Source organism: Ostrinia nubilalis, chromosome 1 (assembly GCF_963855985.1).
Source record: "Ostrinia nubilalis chromosome 1, ilOstNubi1.1, whole genome shotgun sequence".
Classification (NCBI taxonomy): domain Eukaryota; kingdom Metazoa; phylum Arthropoda; class Insecta; order Lepidoptera; family Crambidae; genus Ostrinia; species Ostrinia nubilalis.
Window position 1 is genome coordinate 6,017,338 of NC_087088.1, and position 8,963 is coordinate 6,026,300.

Consider the following 8,963-nt stretch of genomic DNA (forward strand, 5'->3'; position numbering starts at 1 on the left):
CCAAACGACTGGGTCTAAGTTCTTTAAAACCCGTCGTTCAAAAGAAACCAAAAAGATCTCTGACCTCACCAATAAACTTATAGAAGAGAGACGAAACTTGGTTCTGCAGTCCTCTAAAGATGCTGCTCAGTATCGGCGTCTTAACAGACAGATCTCCAAGTCTTTGACTCGCGACCAACGCCAATTTAATACAGATCGTATTAAGGAGGCGATTGAGCGTAACAAAGGCTCTAAAGTGTTCGCAAGGGATCTGTCTGTTGGCCAAAGTCAACTGACCAAGCTGAAGACCGAGGATGGCAGAGACATCTCGTCGGGGCCTGAGTTATTGGAAGATGTTGAGAAGTTCTACGGACAATTATACACGAGTGTACTTCCCAAATCTAGCTGAAGACCCAAAAGCTAGATTCACCCGACACTACACCGAGGATATCCCGGACGTCAGTCTGTACGAGATTAGAATGGCTCTCAAACTGCTGAAAAACAACAAGGCACCCGGTGATGATGTAATCACGGCTGAGCTTCTGAAAGCAGGTGGAACGCCGGTACTAAAGGCTCTTCAGAGGCTGTTCGATTCCGTCATACTTGAGGGAAAAACGCCTACGGCATGGCACAGAAGTGTGGTGAAACTTTTCTTCAAAAAAGGCGACAAAACCTTGTTGAAAAATTTATAGACCTATCTCACTTCTGAGCCATGTCTACAAGCTGTTTTCGAGAGTCATCACGAATCGTCTCGCACGCAGGCTCGACGACTTCCAGCCTCCCGAACAAGCCGGTTTCCGAAAAGGCTTTAGTACCATATACCACATACATACGCTACGGCAGATTATAATCAGCCACTTAGGCGTTTGTGGACTATGAAAAAGCCTTCGACTGACCTGGGCAGTGCTACAGTCTCTCCAACGGTGCCAAATTGACTATAGATACATCGAAGTGCTGAAGGGCTTGTACGAAAACGCTACAATGTCGGTCCGCCTCCAGGATCAGAACTCGAAACTTATCCAGTTGCAGCGAGGAGTGAGACAGGGAGATGTCATATCTCCGAAACTGTTCACCACCGCCCTGGAAGATGTTTTCAAGCTTCTGGACTGGAGCGGATTCGGCATAAATATCAACGGCGAGTATATCACCCACCTTCGTTTCGCGGACGATATCGTAGTCATAGCTGAGACCGTGGAGGACCTAAACACAATGTTCGATGGCCTCAGTAGAGCCTCTCAACAAGTGGGTCTTAAAATGAACATGGACAAGACAAAATGCGTGGCCTGGATGCGAGCGGCGCAGGACCGGTCTTTGTGGAAATCCTTGGGGGAGGCCTTTGTCCAGCAGTGGACGTCTTTCGGCTGAAACGAAACAACAAATAAAAATGTAAAATAATATTTATTTTAAGAATTTACAATTCTGCGTTCTCACTATCGGCGCTAACGCACAACTGCCGCGCGATCAGAATGGCGTATGACGCAGCGGGTGGAGGGGGTTTGTTTTGCTAGAGTGACGTATTACTTGCTGTACACAAAACAAGACTCTATTCTAATGATGTTAGCAAGATTTTCGCTATTAGATGATACGTTTGAAATGCAGTAACTATTTTATAAGTACTCACGTCAGTTCGGCTCATTTGCTGTATGTTCGACATCGTAAGATTTTAGGGCGGCTGAAATGCTGTATCTCCTTAAAAATCAATGTTTGACTCAGAAAAAGAGTGCTGTAACTGTTTAACATACTAGTAGTGTGGTCGTATCTATTTTATTTTCGAAAGTTGCGTTTTTTTGACCAGTTACAGCAATTGGTCAAGTAAATTGTAAAAAAACTGGAAAAAATTCTATGACGTATCTATATTTTTTTTCATCGTAGAAAGACGATACATACACCATTCGACGCGGCTTTTTTTTCTTAATACAATACAATTAAAAGTCATTTTAGCCAATTTTTGAGATACGACATTTCCGCTTTCTGCCGTCGATATGCAGAATATTTTTGAAAAAATATTTGTATTTCATTAGCAATATAATAAAAAAAAATTAACTACTTGTCTTGAAATATCTAGTAAAATCTGAGTCTATTGATTATATTTTAATTAAATACGATGTAAAAATATTTTTTATTTAATGTACGCAATGTGTGAAACGGAATAGATTTAGTGCTGGGGTATTTGTTGTATAACAAAATCGATTATTTCCGCGTTTCATTAATCGATTGTAGTGATTACTTAGTTATTAAAAACATCTCAAAAATCAACTATATTTTTCGATTGTTGACTTTAATAAACGCATTGAAAATAAATTAATAGTTTTTAATTTGAAGAAATAGAACCAGAACTTTTTAGGAATCGTTTTTTTGAACACGAAGTCCATGGAATTTGAATATTATCAATAAAAAATTGTTACAATAATATTTGTAATTAAAAAAACATGTTTTTTTGTTAAATAACACTTATACAAAATATTTCTCTAAAAGTAGGTTTCACTAACTCTTAGAAAAAAATCGATAGATAAATCGCTATGGTTTTGTTATGTGACATCTCTATAACTTTCAAACTCGAAACGTGAAAAAAAAGGCGCGAACTTTCGAGGCGGGAGGTTCAATTTTTTTCGCTGCGATTTTTAATTTGAGTTTATTGAGTTTATCTAAAGGGAATTTCAGTTAAAACTGCAACTATGGGTTCTGATAGTGGTGGATCTGCTAATTCTCAGAAAAAAAGAAAGTTAAACAAGACATCAACTGGTGAACTTTCTGATGATGATGATGACAGAAAATATGCACCATACTTCAAAAAGAATCACATCCGGAGTTATCCCGAGAACTCTCCAGGGACAGTATATCCAGTTTTTATTCAGAGCATTCATGATGACATTAAATTTGGAAATAAAGATCCAATTTACTTAAACACAATATTCAGTAGATACAACAAAGGTGTTAAGGAAATCAAACGAATCAATGCATTGCGGTATGCTGTATATTTCGATAACCCGAAAAACGCCAACTCTTTACTGTCTAATTCGGCCTTTCTATCATCTCACGAAATCAAGGCATTCATTCCTGCCTCCAACTCAGAGCGAACAGGAGTAATCAAATTCATTCCAACTGAATTGAGCAACCGGCATCTTTTTGACAAATTGATCAGTTCGCAGGAGATCTTGGCTGTGAGGAGATTCACCAAGAGGACCCCTGAAGGTGTCGTCCCTTTGCAGACCGTCTCAGTCACCTTTGCTGGTAATGTTCTACCTGAGCAAGTAAGTTATGGTCTATGCATACTCCCTGTGGAAGAATATATTAAACCTGTGTTACAATGTTTCAAGTGTCTTGGCTTCGGTCACACAACTAAATTCTGTAAGCGCAATGTTGTTTGCTCTATTTGCTCTGAGTCGCACTCATATAAAGACTGTACAAATGTCAACAAACCTTTGTGTGTCAATTGCAAAGGAGAACACGTTGCTGTAGCTAAGATTTGTCCTGTAAAACAACAAAAAATTTTAGAAAACAAGTCTCGAATAATGAATAAACAAACTTTAGGTTCCTTTTTTCCTGCACTCAACAAATCTTATGCTAAAGCAACAGTTTCTCAACCTTCACCACAAAACCAATCACAAAACAAGAAAATTACTAAAGGAAATAAAGATCTTATGTGTGACATAATAAACAATGAGTTTATACTCAAAGCCATTATCGACACCCTGATGAGTTTTTGTAAAAAAGATAATGTAATACCAGTCAATTCATCAACTATTAAAGAATTGTTTATTAAAAATGTCAATCAGAATGGATAGAAAGTTAACTATTTTACAGCACAACATACAGAGTTTAAAACCAAAAATTCCTATTTTATCACAACTTTTAGTTAATTTAGATGTTGATATTTGTGTTTTAAATGAAACTTGGCTGAAATCTTCTGACAGAATTATATTTAGAGGTTATCAAATATTTCGTAGAGACTGTGACACGGGTTATGGCGGTGTTGCCATTCTTTGTAAAAATTCTATTAAGTGTACAGTAATTTCCACTAACAGTAATGATAAAATACAGAATTTAGCCATTAGTATCCAAACTTCGGGTAATAATTCTATAAATTTAATGGGGGCGTATTGTCCACCTAGAAGAGGCCGATTTCCAATAAATACATTAAAAGATATTGTTCATTCATTACCTTCTCCTCTAATAGTCGTTGGTGATTTTAATGCTCACCACACAGCATTTGGTTCACAAAATAATAAGCCTCGAGGTATTCAAATATATGATATGTTAGATGAGCTTAATTTGTGTATACTAAATAATGGCGAGGTCACTACTCTTGCTCGGCCCAATACTACTGCCTCAGCTATTGACATTTCACTTGCTTCACCTTCTTTACTTTCATCAGCAGAATGGTCAGTATACTATGAAGATAACTTGGGCAGTTATCATTTTCCAACAGTTATTAACCTAGAAATCAATGTAAATGTTTATGAGTACCCAAATAGACAGGAAAAATTTATTTATAGTAAAGCCGACTGGGCAGGTTATTATTGTAAATCTGAAAATGCTTTTAATATTATAACTTCAGAAGTAGATCCTAGTAATGCCTACGATAGCTTCTGTGAGATACTTAATAATTTAAAACTAGAGTTTGTTCCAGTTCACAAAGTTTCAAATAGTAATCACAAATCATTTAAGCCTGTTCCTTGGTGGAATGAGCGTTGTTCAGATGCAGTACAAGCAAGCAAATTCGCGCTTCGTATGTATCGACGATATCCCTCAATGGATAATTACTTGTTATATAAAAAATTAGATGCTGCCAAAAAATTGATAATTAAAGAGGAAAAGTCTCTCAGTTGGAGAAATCTTTGCACCGGCTTTGATCGCACTACACCTATTAACAAAATTTGGAATTTCATTAAAATGTTTAATCACAAACGTCCATCTACCAAAAATATAGAAAATGATGTATTAATTGACTTTTTAGGAAAGGTCACATCGGATAAACCAGCAGATGACACTGAGAAATTAAATGATATCTTTGAGTCTAATGTATTAAATACTCATCTGAACTTACCATTCACCTATGATGAATTTGTCTTGTCTTTAGATAGTAGAAGAGATACCACACCTGGGCTTGACGATTTTCCTTATATTTTATTAAAACGTTTACATAAAAGAGCTAAGCAAATCTTACTAACTATATTTAATAATTTATGGACGAACAATATCATTCCAACTTCTTGGAAAAGTATAGCTGTAGTACCGATTTTAAAGCCTGATAAAGATCCTAATTCGGCTGAATCTTATAGGCCAATTTCTCTTTCATCATGCGTAGGTAAAGTCTTTGAAAATATGTTGAAGAACAGGTTGGAATTTTATGTAGAATCCAGACTAATACTCCCATCAGATCAATTTGGCTTCCGTAAGGGCAGAAGCACACTTGATAGCCTTTTAAAATTTAGCGGTGACATAGAAGACGCATTCTGTGAACATAGCTATTTAGTAAGCGTTTTCCTTGATGTTAGTGGTGCTTTTGATAATGTGAATTTGCCAACCTTAGTAGAAATTTTACACAGTTACAATATTCCCGGAAAAGTTTGCCAGTGGATTTTCAATTTTTTTAATTCTAGATTAGTGTATATTAAACATAACCACACCATTCACGGTCATCAAAGAGCGTATAAAGGAGTAATGCAGGGTGCAAGTATTTCCCCCTTAATGTATCTCTTGTACACAGCCGAATTTCACAAATATGTTTCTGTAAATAATTTATCAATATTACAATATGCAGATGATATTGTACTATATACTAGAAATAGAAATATATCAGAAGCTGAAGCAACTCTCAATGAATCGTTGAATCTTCTGTTTTTGTATTATAAAGAAAGATTAAAGTTAGATATTAATCCACAAAAAAGTTCATTGATGGTGTTCAGTAGGAAAAATGATTCTGATTTTGTAAATTTAAATGTAAAATATTGCAATGTAAATATTAGTTTAGTAGGAGAAAAGAAATTTTTAGGCTTGTTTTTTGATTCCAAAATGTATTTCAATCGTCATGTAAATAACGTAGTTTGTAAAATGCAAAAAACTGTAAATATTATGAGATGTCTTGCTGGTGTGAGTTGGGGCATGGACCCCAAATTACTTAATCTAATATTTAAGGCCATAGTCAGAAGCCACTACGATTATGGTTTAATAGTATATGGTAAACATATCAGTCAGTTTCTTTATCGGAGAATTGAAGTTATGCAGAATAGAGGTTTAAGAATTATTACAGGTGCTTTTTGCTCGACACCAATAAATTCTCTCGAAATAGAAGCTGGCATACCACCTCTATCTGTAAGATTAAAATATTTGACTGAGAAATTTTATTTGAAAGTATTGGCTAATAAATTTTATTTAAATCTTTATCATAAAAACAAAACTTTGCAAGGTCAACATTTAGTAGAACTTAAGGAAGTATGTAAATGCATAGACCATAAAGAGAATTGGGACTTAGGCACTTTAGAAGTTCAGACGGTAAAACCAGCAGTTTGCTCAGCGAATGTGAAAAATAATACGGAGTTTTTAGAATATGTAAATACAAAGAAGTCAGGATATCGAAGAATATATACGGATGGGTCTAAGACAGAAGAAAGTACAAAGGCTGCATACTATGACTCGGACATAAGATTTGGCAGATGCTTTTCTTTAGACCAAAATGCATCAATATTTACAGCAGAAGCTTTTGCTATAAGCACCGCTTTGCAATATATCCAAGGAATTGAGGATACTAACACCTTTTTGATTATAACTGACTCATTGAGCGTACTTAAATGTTTAGAAAATGCGCACATCTCGTATAAGACGAACATTTACATAACCAAAATTAGACAAATAATATTGGAAAGTCAGAATAACAAGAATATTGAATTTATGTGGGTTCCCTCTCATTCTGGGATAACTGGAAATGAAACTGTGGACAAACTTATGAAGATACGAAATCCATACAACAATCCACTTTATCCAGCTCCGCCAGTACCTATTACCGATTATGACTCGATTTTGAAAACCAGGATGAAAGACAATTGGGAGGAAGTATGGAATATTACAACACAAACAAAAGGAAAATGGTATTCGCAAATCCAGCAAGGAATTCCAAGTAAACCGTGGTACTTCAAACTGCAGAGTCCTACTTCAAGAAGATTCATAACCACAATAAATCGTTTAAGGCTTGGACACGCAAAATTTCCAGCCCACTTAAAAAGGATGAGAATGGTCTCTACAGACAAATGCGAATATTGTCAGACAGACGCTGCAGACCTAGACCATATGATTCTACAATGTCCAGCCTTTAAAATGGAGAGGCTACTGCTAGTGGGTGGCTTACTAAAGATATACCAAGATGGAAATATTCCCCGCCTCTTGCCATCCTTACTAGCGAACGAAAATTCATATCTCCATATTTATCAGTACATTACTAGTACATCAATAGAACTATGAAGACCACAATGAAGACTTAGAAAGAACAAAATAGACACAGACGCACAGAAGAACATAGAAACAAACACTGAGATGTTTTACCAAACTGTGCAATACAAGAAAGATGGAAAGGCCGTATGGATATATATCCAAAGCCGTAAAACCTATATAGAAAAAAAAAAAAAAAAACTCGAAACGTCATACGAATCATCTTAGGTGAAAAAGACTATAACAATCTTCACATAAATGTTTCATACACCTATACCCGTACTGTTGTTCACAATATTTTGCAACAACAAGTCTGCTCTCTATGAAACTCTAATGTAAAATCGACGGTTGTTGCCGTAGTGTTTTTTAGATTGATTTTCGTGAAAACGGCGAGATCCGTACTGCCATAATATGAATGAATTCCACCTTTACTGTATGTGCCGTTACCGCGGCGGAACGTGTTAAAAAATAATCACTTTCATTACACATACTTTTATGTACCTATGTAGGTATTCAAAATTACAATTATTATAATAACAAAATATTAATTACTTAAAACAATATCTACCTAATCATTAAAATAAAATAATAAGGAACTATTTGGTCATTACAATTGAATCTTCTGTAGGTATTTAAAATTACAAAATAAAACAAAATAAAACAGCGCGCGCGTTGTCTCCCCACCACCCTCAAGCCCTCCGCCGGCCTGGCGCGCCCATCGAATACATTTTTAGCCGTTCCGTTTTGGCTAATGTGCACATTAGCCGGCTAAAGATGGAATATCACGACGCAAACTAACATGCTATCGAACTTTAGCTGCTTCTCGAAGATAAACTTAAGTTTAGCCGGCTAAACTTAAGTTTATGTTCACAACTATCTTTAGCCGTAACATATACATATATTAGTACAAAATTAAAGAATGTCCGAAAAAAGGTCTCCTCACCTTACGTTGCTGTCGAATCCCGTAATTTTACTCGAGGTCCAGTAATGCAGGAGGAAATAATGTTTTGTGAACACAAAAGTGTGTGTTTGATAATTCCAAATTAGAATGGATCAGTTTTATGCGGGACTCTGCAAACGGAATGTTCGTTTGAATGTTCATTAAAAACAACGTACGAGATCCTGCAAAAAACTGTTTCTGCAACAACGGGATATTTCCGTGGGAAAGAGCCCTAAGCCTAGGCGCAGACCACCAACTTGGCCGATAGTTGGGCGAATTTATATGAAGAATCGGCCGATACCAAATGGGTGTACCCGACCCAACTATCGGCCAACTAAAAGTCGGTGGTCTGCGCCTAGGTTAATGTTACGAGAGATCGCAGCCCTACCGATTTAATGCTTGGCACCAACTAAAATGTAACTAATGAACCACAAATTATGAAGCTGAGCTTCCATTTAATTAGAGGCCTTGCCCTTTAGCTTGTAAAACTGAAGCCGCTTACATACAAATAACAACTTTAATTACCAATAACATATTCAAAGAACTTTCACGGTTTTAACGCTACTCAGCGCATATCTTCCTAATGATCCCAGTAATGAGCTGCCTTTTAGAAACACTT

General features: G+C 36.2%; 1 long non-coding RNA gene across 1 annotated transcript; it reads right to left on the reverse strand.

The window, feature by feature from the left end:
- Window positions 1–2,935: 2,935 nt before the first annotated feature.
- On the reverse strand, window positions 2,936–3,920 carry LOC135075287 (uncharacterized). Its single transcript, XR_010257995.1, has 3 exons — window positions 3,706–3,920; window positions 3,400–3,450; window positions 2,936–3,255 (listed from the first exon to the last, which is right to left on the reverse strand). It is a non-coding gene; the product is annotated as an uncharacterized LOC135075287 (long non-coding RNA).
- Between the last annotated feature and the right edge of the window lie 5,043 nt (window positions 3,921–8,963).